This window comes from Protopterus annectens, chromosome 9.part0, assembly GCF_019279795.1.
Source record: "Protopterus annectens isolate FY-2018-M chromosome 9.part0, PAN1.0, whole genome shotgun sequence".
Lineage (NCBI taxonomy): Eukaryota > Metazoa > Chordata > Ceratodontiformes > Protopteridae > Protopterus > Protopterus annectens.
This window is the reverse complement of record NC_056743.1, coordinates 938,519,616-938,538,027: the sequence shown is the minus strand read 5'-3', so window position 1 is coordinate 938,538,027 and position 18,412 is coordinate 938,519,616.

Below are 18,412 nucleotides of genomic sequence, written 5' to 3'. Positions count from 1 at the left end.
GATGGATACACAGAAGGTGATTACCTTTTTGGGGAGGTAGGAAAGTAGGAACTTTTCCCATATATGTGTTATGTATCCTTGTAAGCATTTGTTTCTCAGTAATGGGAATTACTATTTTATCAACTCTGAACAGAAAGCCCTGAACACAAATTACTTCTTCCTTGAAAGATAAAAAAATAAATAAATAAACCATAAATAAACCAAATTTCTTTCTTTACTCATGATTTTTGTTGAAGCCATCATTGAAAAAATGTTCTAAAATGAACTTCAGATCATTATTTCCTCCATGGTTATTACATTGCTATGTTGTCCATTTACGGCATGATGAAAAGACTGAGGAAGAAACTAATGAGTAAGACAAAGTGTGAGAAAACAAAAAATAAGTAATAGGGATGATATGAATTGTCAAGGGCAGAGGGAAGACAGGGGCACTGGCATTGAACAGCAGGGGATGGCTAGATGCCTTTGCAATAGACTTCATTTCACTGATCGCTGGCCCTAATTACACCAAGCTTCAAGAATCTTTGTAATTTTGGCGATTCACACATAATTTTTCAATGTTGCAGAATTTGCATTTATAGATCTCACGCTTTCAAAAGGGAGCCTCTTAGGTGACAAACATCTATTGGCCCCTAGTTTATGGCTTATAACTCATACTCCTGAAACAGTCATTCATCCCTAACACAACTAATTTTTGCTTACCAAAAGAATAGACAAAAACATTGGTAACTAAAGTTTAGTAGACTTGATCTTGATGTCAAACTCAAATAACTTATCTTTAGCACAGTAACCACTCTCCAGTATTAAACTGCTTTAAAAACACATTCTCCAATCCACAACTATTTTCATACCTAAAGTATGTGCAATTATAATTTAGATAATTTCCTCACTAGCTTCATAAAGATTAACAGCAAAGTATGTGTTCACTGATTCTAGACTTGGCTGCTGAAGTCTTCAAGTATGCCTTTTTCAGTATCTAAAACCAGTTATACTCTAAAATAAGTGGAAGACTCTGTAACACACATCTACCATGTGTCACCCCAGTATCAAAAGCCTGATGCCTGAGCATGAAATCACATGGAGACTGTTTGAAATAGCTCAGTAAATTAACTATAAAAAGCTCCACAACAAAGAAAAGGGTTAATCCTTAATAGTGGAAAGGAATAGTTTACAACTGACCAACAAGCCAGTTTACATAATCAACAATTCCGTCATCTATCTTGGAACAATTCCCATTATATTCCTTTCTTAACAGTCACTCCTTTAGAAGTTGTATATAATTTATGCAACCATTTCTATAACCTGACACAATCCTCCTCACAAAAACAAATCATTAATTGCCTGTCTTCTACTATACACTCCACTCTGTCTCTAGCCAAGATAGGTTATGTCTATGAAAGGTATCTCATGCAACCATTTGCAAAATATAGAAAGAACCATTCCGTTGTCTTGTGTAAAGAACTAAGGAAGTACAGGCCACTTACAATTCTTCTACTCCTCCCAAAGTTACTTGAAAAATGTATATACCTCCAATTACTAAAACATCTTTCAAGTAACACTCTGCACTCCCACTCAGCATAGTTCTGACCTGACCATGGCACTACAGTTATTCATTTTAACTTTGTTGTAGAGATGTATTCTTGTAAGGCAAAGCTTTTCATGCAACATATAATACAGATTTATCTTCTCCAGGCCCATCTTAAATTGGACAAGACTCTAAAAAATAAGGAAAAAGCTGAAAGGGTGCAGCTGAGGGAGCAATCGAAGGAAAAATGAGGCAGTGTTCCACTTGTCTATGCTGCCTAAAATGAGGCAGTGTTCCACTTGTCTATGCTGCCAATAAAAACAAGAGGTGCCTAGATAAAAGACCAATCCTAGTTTAGATGAAACTGTACCGTGCTTGCTTATGCTGTCACTCAAAGCAAGACTAGTACAGCAAAGAAACAATTATAGGGAAGTGGTATTGTACTGTGCTTTCCTGTTTGTTTATTTCTTTATTTGCAATTTGATAACTGCATAGGTGGACTCAGCGAAACACCCTTTTCAGCCATGATCAAGGCTTCAGGGTCGAGATAAAACATTAATAATAGATGATACAAGTGAAATATGACTGAAGCCCTGACCCTTGTATAACATTAACAACAGACATTTCATCAGAAGGAATATGAATGGCACAAAAACTTCCTTAATGATTGATACAGCTAAGCTGTGCAGGTAATCACAATGAAAACATTTTAAGCTGGTGCTGAGAAGAATCACACAAGTCAGACTAATATGCAAGTATATATCTGCAGTGTGCCATAAAGTGGTGATGTGAATCACAGTTTTTGCTAAGTAGGCTAAGTTAACAATTATAGAAAGTACAGCACAAAATGCTTGGTGAGGTTACCCCTACCAAAAGCATAGCATAGAATGCATAGCCAAGTTACCCATCCTGAAAGTAAACAAAGACATAATAATCAAGGGAGCCCAACACCCACTTCTTAATTCACCAGCAGTTATGATCATTGTTAATGTGGCAAAGTTTAGAATTACAATATACTGTAACATAAATAATCAAATTACCTCATCACCTACTGTAAAATCAGCAGAAATGTAAATTATAGTAATGTCTACCATTAAAGATGCAAAGTGCCTCATGCCCTGGCGCCTTAGCGTATGTCTCTAAAGCAATTACGTTTGTTCTGTTCAAACATGTCTTTCCATATTGCAGGTGATATTTTGTAGAAAAACCTTTTACATATGCTAAGTGTGAATGGTGGCCTTTCAGTTGAACACTGTTCCTGAGAGTGTAAGCTTGGTTTCTTAATTGGCATTTGTTTGGAAGCGAGGACAGTATGTGTTAAGTAAAATTTTGAAGGCAAATGTGATCAAAAGCAGCACTGCCCTTGATGTTACAATAAGCCATTTAATTGCATTCTGAGTAGTACTGTGGTGACTAGGTTGATATTCTGCTTGCTAAACTTACTGAAACATTTGGCTCCATTATGATGTGTCATTTAGTGTGGGTCTAATATGCATTTTTCTTTTTATGACTTTATATGCCTGACTAAAATTGATGCAAATGCATGTGTCATTTGGTTGTTTTAGCTTTCATAGTGCTACAATTGATGATAATCACAGTGCTGAATGTTTTCTGTTACATCAATTTTGTACAGTTTCTTTAAGTCTTCTTTTTTTCTTTAAGTGCTAACAAATTCTCCTATGTGACTGGGTTACTGCTGTAATACAGTGATTAATATGAATCTTAACTTGATGAAGTTTAAGTGTACTTGTACCTTCAATCCTGACATTATATTTCATGTTTTACATTTTTATGTTACTGTCTTCATTAGCCAAATGTTATATGTTTATAATCTACACTTTCCTTGATATTGGATAACTTAGCATTGGTGAACGTTTTTGTTCTAAGTGCAGAACTGTACCTCAGTAGCTTTGTTATGTTCTTTCATTTCTTCTTCAAAGTGATTTCATTGCAAGTGGTTTGTCTGACTGGTGTATCTTTAAGTATGATTGAGATTTAAGCTGTCCTTTAATATGGTCATCTGCAATATTAATTATTTGTGATTTTATTTTCTATTTACACTTGTCACAGTAACATCTAGTATAAACTAATACAGAGGATTATAATCAGATCTGTGATCATAACCAACTTATTATGTATTTGAGATTTGGATGCCAAGAAATTTGTCTTGGTAGTGAAGCCGAAGAGGTGAATCTTGGCATTTATGTTGAAAACAAATAATAAAGGGTCATAATCAATGATCCAATCATAATTCTTTGTAGTGCATGGAGCTTTATTTGCTGCATGTATTATCAGTTACAGAAAAAAGTGTAGGAGCTTGAAGAGTTCTACCAGCTTCAAAACCTTTGAAAAAACATAAAGCACTGTCAAACAGACAGCAGGCAGAAATGAAGTGCTCCTCTGTAAAACTAATTGCTTTAAAAAGTGTTAGGCCTTTTGTTGTGCCACACTATTGTGGCAGAGTGTAGTTCTGCCAATGTTTAAAGCTTTTTCACCTTCTGGTGCTGTTTGTTGGTTGGCACTGCTCGCTGTTAGTCCCTAGTGTGAGACCAGATCTTAACAGTGTTTTGCAGTGCTTAATAAGCTTTTGTTAAGCACCCATAAGTGCTTTTAAGATTCTGTCTTACTCTGGGGGTGGCCTTAACAAGTTTAGCTTTTTCCTACTTTTGGACTGTAATCATGTCATTCCATGCAGCTGAAGACACTTATGTATGGTATGTATGCACATCTCATCTTTTGTCTCCTGTTTCACTATGGGAGCCTTCGTCTTCTTCTGTTTCATTAACTATGGCATACACAGTTTGTCCAATCAGCTCTTCTTTATTCATTTGTCACATAATGTACCTTTTTGCATTTTGTATTAGTTACTATAATTCCATGCAGTCTTATAGATATACATTTAGAAAGCATTTACAGAGCTTACTTATTTTACATATTTTGCATCTTTGCTTAGTGATGGGCAGATTTCAGTGTGTGGATATTATGTCCCACGTTACAAATGTATGTTCTTGTTTGTATATCACACACTATTCCTTTATATTCTAATACATTTTGATGTATTATTCTGTGCATTTTGTTTTAATGGTTATATTTTCATTATTATACTATTCGTTTAATCTTGTCACTTTCTATAATTTTAGTTTACATTTCTAATAGTCCAGGTAATCTATCATAATCCATTAACTCTTCAAAATTTAAGTCTTGCTCAGGCAGATGCTGTCTGCATACTCATCCTGCTGTTCATTTCTGTATCATTTGTGTTTTGCTCTTTTGATATATATTTGTAAAATTGCATTTCTATGCTATATTCTTTAATGTTGTGTAGAATGCATCTGTGACATCCCCTCTCTGGGCCAGTAATCAAGGACCCTGAATCCTCACCTCTGACACTGAAGAGGGATGTTCACTTGGAACAAAAATTGATACACACAGTATTTCCAGATGCAGCTCTCTGCATCAAGCACAATTTCCCTTAAGAGTACACAAGGAACACACTCAGTCTGGGGACTGGGTTTCCATCTCTCTCTCTCTTTCTCTCGCTCTCTGTCTCTGTCTCTTTCTCCAATCCCCCAGCAAGACTCCACACTGGCACAGCTGTAGAACTGAGTCCTCAGCAAAGTGTCCAAGCCAAGTCCTCCACTACTCTATCTGTGAAACCAGTGCTGGGTGTCACTGCTCCAAGTAGCTGATACACACATTCTTTGAAATTTGATTTTCACACACACACCTGGGAAAGGCTGGCACATATTTACTCACTCTGCTACCCTTTGCCCAGACTATAAGGTAGTTACAGCCACCAGACACTCCAAAGTCATCTACTCTAGGCTTTTTACAAGGGTACCCAATTATACTGGGTGAAATTAATGTTACTACAAATGGTAGTGTTTCGCCAATGCGGCAAGGATCTTGGGAGGGGCCACAGTGGCACAAAATAAATATAAGTACTCTTAAAGGTTAAAATATTATCTAAAGGACCAGCCACAATGAGAAGTTTAAATATATTTAATAATAAGTAACAAAAGAACATGAAAATACTAAATATCTATTTACAAAAAACACCAGAGTTTCATTCACAGGAAATATTAAAAAACACATGAATAGATTTGCACAGATACAGAAAAACAGTACTTAACTAATCATACTATATTTTCTGACTGACCTCAAGAATTACTATTCCCTGATTACTGACTAAAGCAAGGCAAGATGGAGTGGGTGAATGATCCTTTTATGTCAGGTTTCAAAAACAGACCGCTCTGAGACTTCTGCCTAATCTGTTATTAAAACATAATTTTTTGCTGGATTACAGAATGGCATCACATACATCTGGTCATCTGACTTCTGGTTCTTATACTACCCCTGTTTACTAGAAACTGTACCAGAATCTCACTACCATGCACATAGAGCTTTGCTAGGATGTGTTATAGCATCTGGAAGCCATAAAACCATTTCAGCACTTCTAAACTTCCAGGATAGTAATTAGTTCACTGCTAAGGACAGTACTCCTAGTACAGACCCTTTGTCTCTGGCTACATTGAAACCTATGAGATACAATCTTTATGGCCTAAATTAAGTAATTTAATTTCAGGATATTTTTCAAAGTTAGCTGGACTGAGATTAACCTCTTCTCTTCCAGTATTCCCTGTTATAATATTAAGTTAAACAGTTATAATACAGTCTGCCATACAGGTGTATTTCTTTTTTCTGTCCAGCGGAACCCAGTGTTGGTACATTTTTTAACACAAGCAGCTTTACAAATACCTTTTCAACACAAGCACCTGTACAAATCAGTTTGATATACAAATATATAATTCTTTACAAAACTCCAGCTAGCTATGCTGGCATATGTTATGCATCTACTGCCCTACTTCTCCTGGCATAGCTGGCAATACCTCACATTGTCACATCATCCATATCCTTATGCTATTGCTGTTTTGCTTTTTTGAATTTATAAATTTGAGACTGTGAATTTCTATTGGGTTCAAAATATTTCTTTAATTTTTCCTGTACACCTTTATATGTTACTGCACTTGCTGCTAATGTTTCTTCCATACAGTCACTTGCTATGCTGAGTTCACACTTGCCTTTTGTATGTTACCCTATGGTCTTGCCCATTGACTTCTTTACTGTGACTTAAATAATGCATTCATTCTGGTAAAATAGGAGCCATGTATTCCTGGGCTAGGTAAGTACACTATGGCCCAGTCATTCCAGTGCAGGAACCCCCATCATTCCCATGTTCCACAGTGAATGGCAGATGATAGGGAGTGGGCTAGTTTGCTGGCTTTGGAGATGGCCTACCCACATCTCATAGTAGCAGTCATCCTCAGTGTCCACTCCAAGTCCACAGTTACTACCTCCTGAGTGAAAGTGTGCCTTCACATGCTGGTTTCCCCTTGGTTACTTAGTGTAAATGCACTATGGTACTCAAGAGCTGATGTTGTCCTTTTCATTCTTCCTCCACCCATGGAGTCAGAGCCGATCCACAATTTGATTTGGTCACATACTCCAAACTTCAGATTCAACTCAAGAAATGCACTTCTTATGGGCATAAAATTCTGAATTTGGATGCCCACAAGGAGTGTGATTATTGACGCAGAGCAAGACACTTGGATTCAAACTGTACTAAATGCTCTAACTTTAACCCAAAGGCTCTGGCTGACCGATGCAACAAGCTGATACTAAAAGGACTTCTACCTGCTACAGTCATCCTGGGTGTTCCCTCCACAGTCTCTACCTCCAGAGTGAAAGTGTGCCTTCACATGGTGGTTTCCCCTTGGTTACTTAGTGTAAATGCACTATGGTACTTAACTCATTAACTCCGAGTACCCGAGTGCACTGTGAGATGATAGGAATTGTAAGCTGTTACCCCCAAGTACCTTCCCCTGGCGTGACAAATTGCAATCTAGATTTGTAATGTGAGCAGCATGTAAAACATACTGAAACCGTAATCTACCTTGTTATTTATCTTATATACCTACGATTCAGTGTGCTCACATTAAACTTTTTTAATCAGCTTGTAAAACGTTTGATAAGGCAAGGGTGTCAGCCAATCGGATTATTCCAATCTAAGCCACCACTTGCATAACACCTCCACCCCAAATCTAAATTGCTTTTGTTCTCCCCAACTAAATAGAGGGTCCAGCAGCAGGTATTTCCTTTCTTTTTGCTGATATTTGCAGATTAGCAGATTTTACCTGCTGCTGGATCCCTCTATTTATTCATCACTATTGGAGACTGAGACACCAGCATTTATACCAGGAAGTCCTTGTTGATTTTCTTCTGTCTGGGCCAACAACTGCTTCTTCCTGCTCTTATTTTGCTTGTGGTAAGCTGGCATTAAGGTAAGCTGATTCCAAGTGCATGTGGAGAGCATGAAGTGTGTGTGTGTGTGTGTGTGTGTGTGTGTGTGTGTGTGTGTGTGTGTGTGTGTGTGTGTATGAATGCAGAAGACACTGTGTGTATGTATGAGAGAGTGAACGGTACAGGAGTAAATGAAGAGTGTTTATATAAATGTAGAAGTGCCTGCTTGGGTGTATGAGAGAGCGAACGGTAAAGGAGTGAATGCAGAGTGTGTGTATGAATGTAGAAGTGCCTGCGTGTGTGTGTATGAGAGAGCAAATGGTACAGGAGTGAAAGAAGAGTGTGTGTATGAATGTAGAAGTGCCTGCTTGAGTGAATGAGAGAGCAAATGGTAAAGGAGTGAATGCAGGGAGTCAGTCAACTGGTAGACCCACAGTGAGTAGATGGAATCCACTCCTTTGGGCCTAAACATTTCGAGCTTGCATTACATAGACACCCGGCTAAGGGATATAACAAATTAGCTGAAGTCTACTCAGAAACTGTTAAAATGGCAGGTGTATCATGCGTGTTGGTTATAGAAATGAATAATCCACAAACAGCATGAGGACAACACAAAATAAGAACAAACACTGTATAATAATGGATTCCCAGCAGGAACGATGCAAGAACTGGATACATAAAATCACTCAGTTTTAATATTTAACAAAAACAAAATTGTACTCATTTAGTGCTTTCATCCACACCAAGGTGGACTTCATCAGAATTCTGATAAAGTCCACCTTGGTGTGGAAGAAAGCGCTAAATGAGTACAATTTTGTTTTTGCTGAACATTAAAATTGAGTGATTTTATATATCCAGTTGTTGCATCGTTCCTGCTGTGAATCCGTTATTATACAGCATTTGTTCTTCTGCTTTTGGCTTTATTCTTGGTTATAGAAACAATAGCTGCCCTCAGCAGTGACATTTTCTACATTTTGTGCACTGATATTAGAAAGTAGTTACACAGACTACATCAATTAATAAACTCTGGAGTTTTAGTATTTCAAGGGGTTCGTGCTTGTTGACCTGATGTATGTGGATGGTGAACAGCCTTATAACTTGTCAGTAACTATCCTAGTGTTTAAAAATTGGTCTAAATTAAAGCTAACCAAAGTAACACCCACATTAATCACGTCACTTACATTTCCACCCACAGTGTCATTTTTGTCTTGTAGGTCCGCAATTCTAGTCTTGTTTTAGTTCCCAGTGTGAGCTACATTTTAATTTTGTGTTCCTTTCGATTCTTCTTGGGTTTACACTTCTGAGCATATTGCTTGTTAGTTTTCCAGTTTCTGCATTTTCGTTCTCATCCAACTCTACTCGGTAAAATATTATAGTTTGCAACAGTTAGGTTCGCTGGGATCCTGAACTATCTTTTTGTGCAATAAAGCTTGTATCGACTACAAATTAATCCACAAGTATCTAGTATATTGCAGAATCAAGAGAAATGCTTTACTAAAGCAGATAGTAACAGCTTTCTTTACTGACTGCTACCTTCGCTCACTGTTTGTTCTAACAAAGTGTTTCGCCAGTTTTGCATTACACAAACTGATTTATGGTAGGGTAGCTATTTTGATAGTCTATTTGAAACTGTGGACAAATCTCTAGCTAAAAAATTAAAAACAAAATGAGTTCATGCATTTTTCAGGTAAGCGATCAGTTTTGAAACTGGATGTGTGTGGGTCACTTTTGCATGGTGACACCACTGCTGTTTTTTTTATTTTCATTCTGCCTTTCTCCTGTCTAGTTGATGATGATCATCTGCATTCTAGTGGTACTCTTCAATCTTCTTCTTCTAATGCTATTCTGCAAAGCATTGTCTAGTTCACTCTGGAACTGTGGCATGATTTTTCCAGTAAGTAGTACCCAAGCTATTCCAGAAGAGTGAGTTGAAAGAAGATAGTGATTTCCCAGTATAGCTTTTCTTGCATTTGAGACGTGTATTTTCTTTTTGGCCTTCTTATACCTCCCCCCTAATCTCATAATATGCATTATTTTAAATAGAGGCAGTGTGCATGGTTATGGAAACTGTGATTATGGAAATTATGATTTTTTTTATATTTGGGTAAATAACTTTGCAAGGGAGCATCTGAATGTGCTAAGTAATACCTCATTTTAAAGATAGTATTGATAGTTCCAACATGATAAAAGAACTGTGCCTGTATGTTGTACACATGTGCAGATATCAAAGTTTGTTTTGGACTTGGGTTATGGAAATTGTGATTTTTTTCATATTTTGGTCAATAACTTTGCAAGGGAGCATCTCAATGTGCTAAGTCATACCTCATTATTGCTAGTTCCAACATGGCAAAAGAACTGTGCCTGTATGTTGTACACATGTACAGATATCAAAGTTTGTTTTGGATTTAGGTTATGGAAATGATGTTTTTTTCATATTTTGGTAAATTACTTTGCAAGGGAGCATCTGAATGTGCTAAGTAATACCTCATTTTAAAGACAGTACTGATAGTTCCAACATGGTAAAAGAACTGTGCCTGTACATTGTACACATGTACAAATATAAAATTTTGTTTTGGACTTAGGTTATGGAAATTATGATTTTTTTCATATTTTAGTAAATAACTTCACAAGGGAGAATCTGAATATCCTAAGTAATACCTCATTTTGAAGACAGTATTGCTGGTTCTAACATGGTAAAAGAACTGTGCCTGTATGTTGTACACATGTGCAGATATCAAAGTTTGTTTTGGAGTTAGGTTATGGAAATTAAGATTTTTTTCATATTTTGGTGAATAACTTTGCAAGGGAGCATGTCACTGTGCCAAGTAATACCTCATTATGAAGACAGTGTCACTCCTTACCACATGGTAAAAGAACTGTGTCTGTGCACTGTACACAAGTACAGATATCACAGTTTGTTTAGTCTTGTAGGATTATGAAAATTATACATTTCCAATACTTTTCATTATTATGCCCATATCTTTGCAAGGGAGCATGGTGATGACACAAATGATGCATCATTTTGAATCTGACATTGAGACTCACAACTGCTACACTGATATGTAGGTTCTGTTACAGGTGATGAGATATTATGCTTTTGTTTATTTATCAATTATAAGAAATATTATATTAATCATATTTCTGTGAATATCTCCATAAAGGAGCATCACACAGTAATGGTTAATGTATCATTTTAAAGCTGACATTCATACCAACAAATTAAATACAAATTGTATGGGTCTACATGGTACATTGACCAAGATATTGTGCTTTGCTTTTCCAAAAAGGTAAAAAATATGCTCAATATCAACATTCCTTGCCAAATATTTAATAATGACTTTAATATGCGCTATCAACATTTACACTGTTGGAAAGGTCAGTGTCTGCTGAACAACTTTCACATTTACATTTTTAGTCTAGCTCTTATAGTTAAAGAGTTACGAACATTTGTTTTCTGTATGGTATTACAAATGGATTTTCTGAAAAAGAGCTCAGGCTGCACTGTTGTTCCTATGGTGGAATTAAGCAGGCAGCTTTTTCTGAGCTGCTCCAGAGTGAATGAGTTAAGATCCGATGTTGTCCTTTTCATTCTTCCTCAACACACAGATTCGGAGCCAGTCCTCAGATGTGACTCTGTCACATTCTCCAGACTTCAGATCCAACTCTTGAGCTCCTCCCTCTACCCATAATGCCTTAGTCCATCCCTATTACCCCAAATCTCGTTTTCCCTCATCGTGTCCAGATGCAGGTTCTTCTCTCGTGCAAAATTTAGTGGTTATTATCAGTTAAATTTTTTCTTGTTCTCCAAAACGTTTCTTCTAATTATTCCTTTTGATCTCTATCTTTCCACTTAGTTTTTTGCAGGCATTAGAATTTCCTACTTTTCCTGCATAGTATTTCTCTCACACCAAAGTTGGTATTGTTTTTACTCTTTTATCAGGGTATTCTCTTTAAATTACCATTGTTGGTAATTACTCCGTCCCCCCCCCCAAAAAAAAATTCTTATTCTTATTCTTTTTTCTTACAGTGCATTTTTCCATACTTTTTTTACTGTACCGCTTCACTGTACTTTTTGGTGATTATTCTCCCTGGTACTAACTGCCATTTTGGATAAACTGACAGGTTTCAAGAAAAGCACTTCTTATGGGAATAAAATTCTGAATTTGCATGCCCACAAGGAGAACAATTATTGACTCAGAGCTAGCCACTTGCATACAAATTGCACTATCTACTCTACCTTTAATCCAAGGACTCTGCTTGACTGACACAACAAGCTGATACTAAAAATACTTCTACCTGTTACTTCAATTCCATCTTCTGGGGCTCAAACCCCCACTAAAGTTACCAAGTCTGCCCCATTGGAGCACAGAAAACACTCCCTGCCAAAGTCCCCTGGAGCTTAATTGGAGCCACCTGTCAAAAATCAAAAAATCTCAACATCGTCTGATCCAAAGACCAGATCTTTGGATTTGAAATCCTCTGATCCAAAATCTTCAGATCCAGTAATCATATTGTCCAGTCCAAAGGCTCCTTCCTTGGATCCAAGGTCCTTGGATCCAAAGGCTGGCACCTCTCAAATGAGTCACACACCAGATTATATAATTAAACCAATTTCTTCTACTCTTTGCTCTCCATTTTTACAAAGCCTAAAAAACACTCAAGGCCAGAGTCCACTACATCTTCCATGCCCTCCAGAAGTTTATCAGAAGTAGATGTGGATAGGGTGATGAGAAAATTTCTCAGAGCTCAGATCCAGATTGGGGTGGGTCATATTGGCTCCATCCTCTATTGGATCTGTGAACTTTCCTATGATATCCCACACTATTCTCACTCCTTCTCTGATCCACCCAACTGTTTTGGAGTCCCAGGACCCAAAATCCCAAAGGGTCTGGAGTCGGATCCAAAGATGATCTCTTTTTTTGACTCAGATGGTATCCCTGACTAGTTCTACTCCGATACCCTTGTATCAGAATATGTCCCAGAGCCGAAGTGTCAGTGTCAGATCTGTGAGGTTGGGATTGACTCTGATGTTGTTGGATCTGTCCTTGCCCCTCAGACACTTGGTCCTGGACAGTTCAGGTCTGGTTCCATCCTTGAGGCATGGATCCAACAATAGTCATGATCTGCCTGTGCTGGGATCTTTGGCTCTGGTTCAGATGGTCATGGCTTCTCTGTGCACATCTGTCTTTGAGATTGTGGAAAGAGCTTTTTCTCTCTCTCTAGAGGACCACCTTCTCATTCTTTGGATCCAGCCCCTATTCCTTCCTTGGCTGCAGGCTCTGAGTTGATCATCCCTACTCCACAGGGATAGCCAGTTCCAACAAGTTTCCAAGCAGCTCCTGTACAGGAACTCCCCCTCTCCTCTGATACCACCCCTGAACATCCCACAGATGAGATCCATTGGAAGAGAACATGCAAGTGGAGTCTCTCATGGAGGTTAACCAATTCTGATGAAGGAAAAGGATCCCCCAGATCACCACTGGATGATATCTCCTTCAGAGACCTATATGAAATTCTCAGACAAAAAGGTGGTTGGTCTTCCAAAAACCCCTCTGCAGAAGAATTGGTATTTTTGGAAACTTTTGGTTCTGGTTCATCTATGTCTTACTCCCTCCCCTCCCCCGGTGGATAAACTCATCAATTTAATTTCCTGCCAGGCTTGTAAGAATCTGGATACTGTTGAACCTATCCCAAAGAGACCTGATAAATTTTTAGCCCCTATTTCCTTTTCACCAAAAAGACAGGGTTTTCCAGTTTCTAAAATCACTTTAGCCAAATGGATTACAGACTGTTTCTTTGATCTATTCTCAACAAGACATTCCCCTACCCAAACCTCTCATCATTCATTCAACCAGATCCATGACTGCTTCATCTGCTTTTTTGGTTAAGAACATTTGTTGATAATACTTGTGCAGCAGCCACATGGTTCAATGCTCATACCTTTGTCACTCACTATAAATGGGATATTATATCTAGAATCAGAGCCGCCTTTGGTTTGTTAGTACTCCATAATATTCTTCCATGAAGGCCACCCAAGATCAATGTAGCTGGGGACTCTGTCCCAGGTGTTGAGGAAGAATGAAAAGGACAACATCAGATTTAAAATTATGTACTCACCATAACTAGGAATCTGTGTTGTCCATTTTCATTCTTCCTCAACTGCCCTCCCATCCATCCCCCATCCTTCAATCTTCTGTAGAAATCTGTTGGACTTTGTTTTGGATATTACAGTTCCAAGTTTGAGCCCTTCCTTTTTTTCTGTCTCTGTCTAGCTATAGGGGCCTTATGGTAACAAACTCAATCTGAGGTAATGAGGATGTATTAATGCATTATGGGTAGAGGGAGGAGATCAAAGGTTGAATCTGAAGTCTGGAATATGCAGCCGAGTCAGATCTGAGGATCGGAAAAAAACGTGTTTGGAAAGAATGAAAATGTTCAACACAGATGCCTAGTTATGGCGAGTACATAACTTTTAATTTTGATGATTTGGAACTCAACTGTTTGAACATGTACTGCTCCCACTAGATGTCACCCATGTGATGAGCTGAAGTTGCCTCCCTCCTCTCAGGATGGATGAGCCAATAATGGTCACTCACCCTCACTTGTCATCTCCTAGAAGCTCCTAAGCCACTACTTGAACTCAGGTCACCTACAGCAAACTCAAGACTTTAATCCTCTGTGCCACAAAGTGATTGCATACTTGAGTGTGATGCTTGAAAGATCAGAAGGTTGTGGTTTCTCTCCTAATAGTAGGTACATAGATTCATGTTAATATAGTGACACTGCGGTAGAATTTTAGGAGGGTGCTGCACTCCTGATGTACCACCATTCAGATGAGATGTTAAACAGAGGTCCTGTCTGCCTCAGTTAGTGTTTGTTTATGCGTGGAAAGAAAATTGGAGGAATTTCCTATGGTCCTGGACAAATCTTCCCCATCTGTGAAAATACCACCTCTGTTTTTTTTTGGTTTCCACAATCTTCATGCACTACTCTCCTTTTGTCAACCTGAGATAGTTATACTAACAGAATCTTGGCTTAAACCAGGCAACCACAACAATGAAATCACTCCACCAGGTTACAATATAATTTGGAGTGATAGAATAGGTAAAAAAAGGGGGGGTTGCTATAGTGTATAAATCTCACCTCATCCTTGAAAAAATAGACATAACAGCCCCAGACCTTGATAAAGTTGTACTCACTCTAACAAAACTAAAACTTAATGATAGTAAACACATCAACATCATAGGATGCTACATCCCTCCTGGCAACAATATCTCCATTACAGAAAAAACTCCTAGAATGGATATCTAACTCCCTCCCCTAGGAAAGCAGAGTATTAGGAGACCTTAATACTGACAGGCAAAATTGTTCCAGTCATAACCCACTCTCCCATATTAACCTACATGGCCTAATCCACCTCATCACTTCCCCCACAAGAACAGACAAGAGAACCAAACATCAATCCACTCTAGATTGGATACTCGTATCCCACCCATCACTGATATCCCTAGCAGGGTGTCTACCAGACACCCTGAGTGACCACCAAGCCACATTCTTACTCAGATCAAAATCACCACAACTGACTCAAATATCTAGGCACCGAATTAGAAACAAAAAACACTTTAACTGCTCCAGCTTTATAAACGACCTAAAAATGTGCAACTGGACCCCCCTAAAAAAACCTACCTCTTGATGAAGCTGTACTATATTTCAATACTACCTTCTTAAACACCCTTAACCATCATGCCCCCTCCAGAACAACAAGAATTAAAACTAAATATGCCCCCTGATTAACTCCAGACACAAAATCCCTCCTCAAAAAAAGAAACAAGGCCTGGACCAACTACCTCAACAGTAAATCCCAATTGAACAAACAAATATATGTTGAACTATGTAACAAAGCCAAAAAACTCACCAAAACAGACAAAACATCTTACTACCAAAAGTTGCAGGATAAGCACAAGAACAACCCACAAAATTTTGGGCAGCAATTAACTCTATTCTACAACCAGGTAAAACCAACTACCCCAACCCCAAAAATAGATAACAGCCAAGAAGACATCCCCACTCAATTTAATAAATACTTTACAGAAACTATCCAGACCCTTGTAAATAACCAACCCTATGACAACATACCCACCTCTGCAAATCCACCCCCCCACCCCCAAATAACAATTGCCCCAAGTTCAGCTTCCACCCAGAACCAACCAAATCCATTGAAAAACTACTCTGCAAGCTCAAACCAACGTCTCTAGCCGCAAATAAATTACCCGCTGAATACCTCCACCTGGCTGCAGAAGCCATATCATATCCTGTCTCCATCCTAATTAACAGATCCATCTCCGAGTGTATAGTACTCAAGCTATGGAAAATATCATATATCATCCCTCTACATAAAGGGGGAACCTCCCTGGAACTCAATAACTACCACCCTAAAGCCATACTACCCCCTTTATCTAAAGTTTTAGAGAGGGTAATACACTAGCAACTAATGAAATATCTCCTAGAAAATAATCTAATAGCAACACAACAACATGGCTTTAGACCCTTCCATAGCACAACCACTGCACTAAAAGAATTCACTAACATTGTCAATACTCACAGAAACAACGGATGGTTTGGGAGGGTGGCCTAATGGTTAAGGTGTTTGCCTTACAAACACAAGGTGCAAGGTTTGAGTCTCACAAGGGATAATTGGCTAGGCTTAAATTGGCTCACAAGGGCAGTTAGCCTAGTACTAATCTATGAACCTATGATCTCCTTGTATCTGCCACCTTCCTTGACTTGTCCAAAGCATTCGATATGGTTAACCACAGTAAACTCCTTCTGTCACTAGCAACTCTAAACCTTACCACCCCTACCATCTCCTGGTTCAAAAACTACCTAGAGGGAAGAAAACAAACTGTTATGTGACAAAACCAACTCTTCCCCCTCCCTACCAGTCTCCCTAGGAGTACCCCAAGGCTCCATTCTGGGACCACTTCTTTTTCCCCTCTTCACCAATCAGCTCCCAAACAGTATCCCTAAAGCCTCAATAGTGCAATATGCAGATGATACCACCATAATATGCGCAGCAAAATCAATTGACATCCTTCGCTTCCTAACACAAGAATGCTTTTCCCTAGCAGAAACTTGGATTACAAACCAAAGGCTCATTCTGAATCCAAGTAAAACAACGCTAGTACTCTTTAGCTCCCACAGAGCCACACCTCCCACTGATTCTTTCTTCATCTCCTCCTTTAACAAGACCACAATCACCCCCACAAATCATACCAAACTCTTAGGGGTTGAAATAGATAATCACCTTAGATTTGACCTACATATTTCTATAACCATAAAAAAGTACATAAAAACGTGGCCTACTGTATCTCAATAAAAAATTCCTCACTGACCACTCCAAAATTACAATAGCGAGGACTCACCTACTATCCACCCTACTTTATGCCTCCCCCATGCTTACAAATCTCTGCAAATCTAACCTAAACAAACTTGATAGTTGTTATAATACGATAGCCAAATTTGCTACAACCTCTCCCATCAGAACACATCACTGTGAATGCCTAAAAAAACTCAATTGGCTAGAACTACCACTACTACTTCAACTCAATCAACTATCACTAGCCCACAAAATAATACATAACTCTGATAACACCCCAGCTCTACAAAATCTTTTGCAACCCTACACAACCACCAGGCCGTTGAGGTTTAGCACACAAAACCTCCTCAAAGTAACCCAATACAACAATGAAGCTGGTAAGTCTGTCTACAGCCACTGTATAACAAAAACCTGGAACTCCCTTCCTGCCCACATAACTGACAACAAATCCCTATCACAGTTTAAGAAACTTGTTAAACTCACTTTTTGAATAATCGACTGTACTCCTGTATCTCCCCTGGCTAATGTCTCATTAGAACACTTCAACTAACTTAAGTAACTCTGCTAAACCAACCAATCATAATACTGTACCCATTTAGGACTGTTAATCTACTGCTCATCCCATCTCTCCAAGTGTTAAGGAAAACTACCCCAACAATGTTGTGCTTTCCATAAGCAACTAAAACCAGGAGACGACATATTGTAAATCAATTTGTTATCCTTCTCAGCTATAGAGAGCATCATCTGCTCTCTCGGAGCCTTATTCTACGTCTCTCTGCTTTTACTCTGATAGTAAATCTATCACAGGAATCCTAAACTTAGGAATATCTTCTAAAATTCAGTATTATATTGTAGAGAACAAATGTATCCTATCTGTTAGTTAATATGTATGTCAAAGTCTCTTCTATGGAAATTGTATGTCAAAAGTCTGTCCTTAAAACTATGTTTTGTAAAAAATTGTTCCCTTGGAGCTTTTCTCCCTGGGCCTCCACTGAAAATGGACTTGTAATCCAGTTGGATTCTCCCGGTCAACAAATGTAAAATAAAATAAAATAAATAAATAAATAAAATGGGTCACTAGCCTATTGGAATTAACCTGGTCAAAAAACGTAAAATAAATAAATTCATTTATTTTGTAAATGTTGTTAACTGCCATGTGATTTTAGTATGACATCTGCTTGAATACATAGAGAAATAAAACAGTTTTGAAT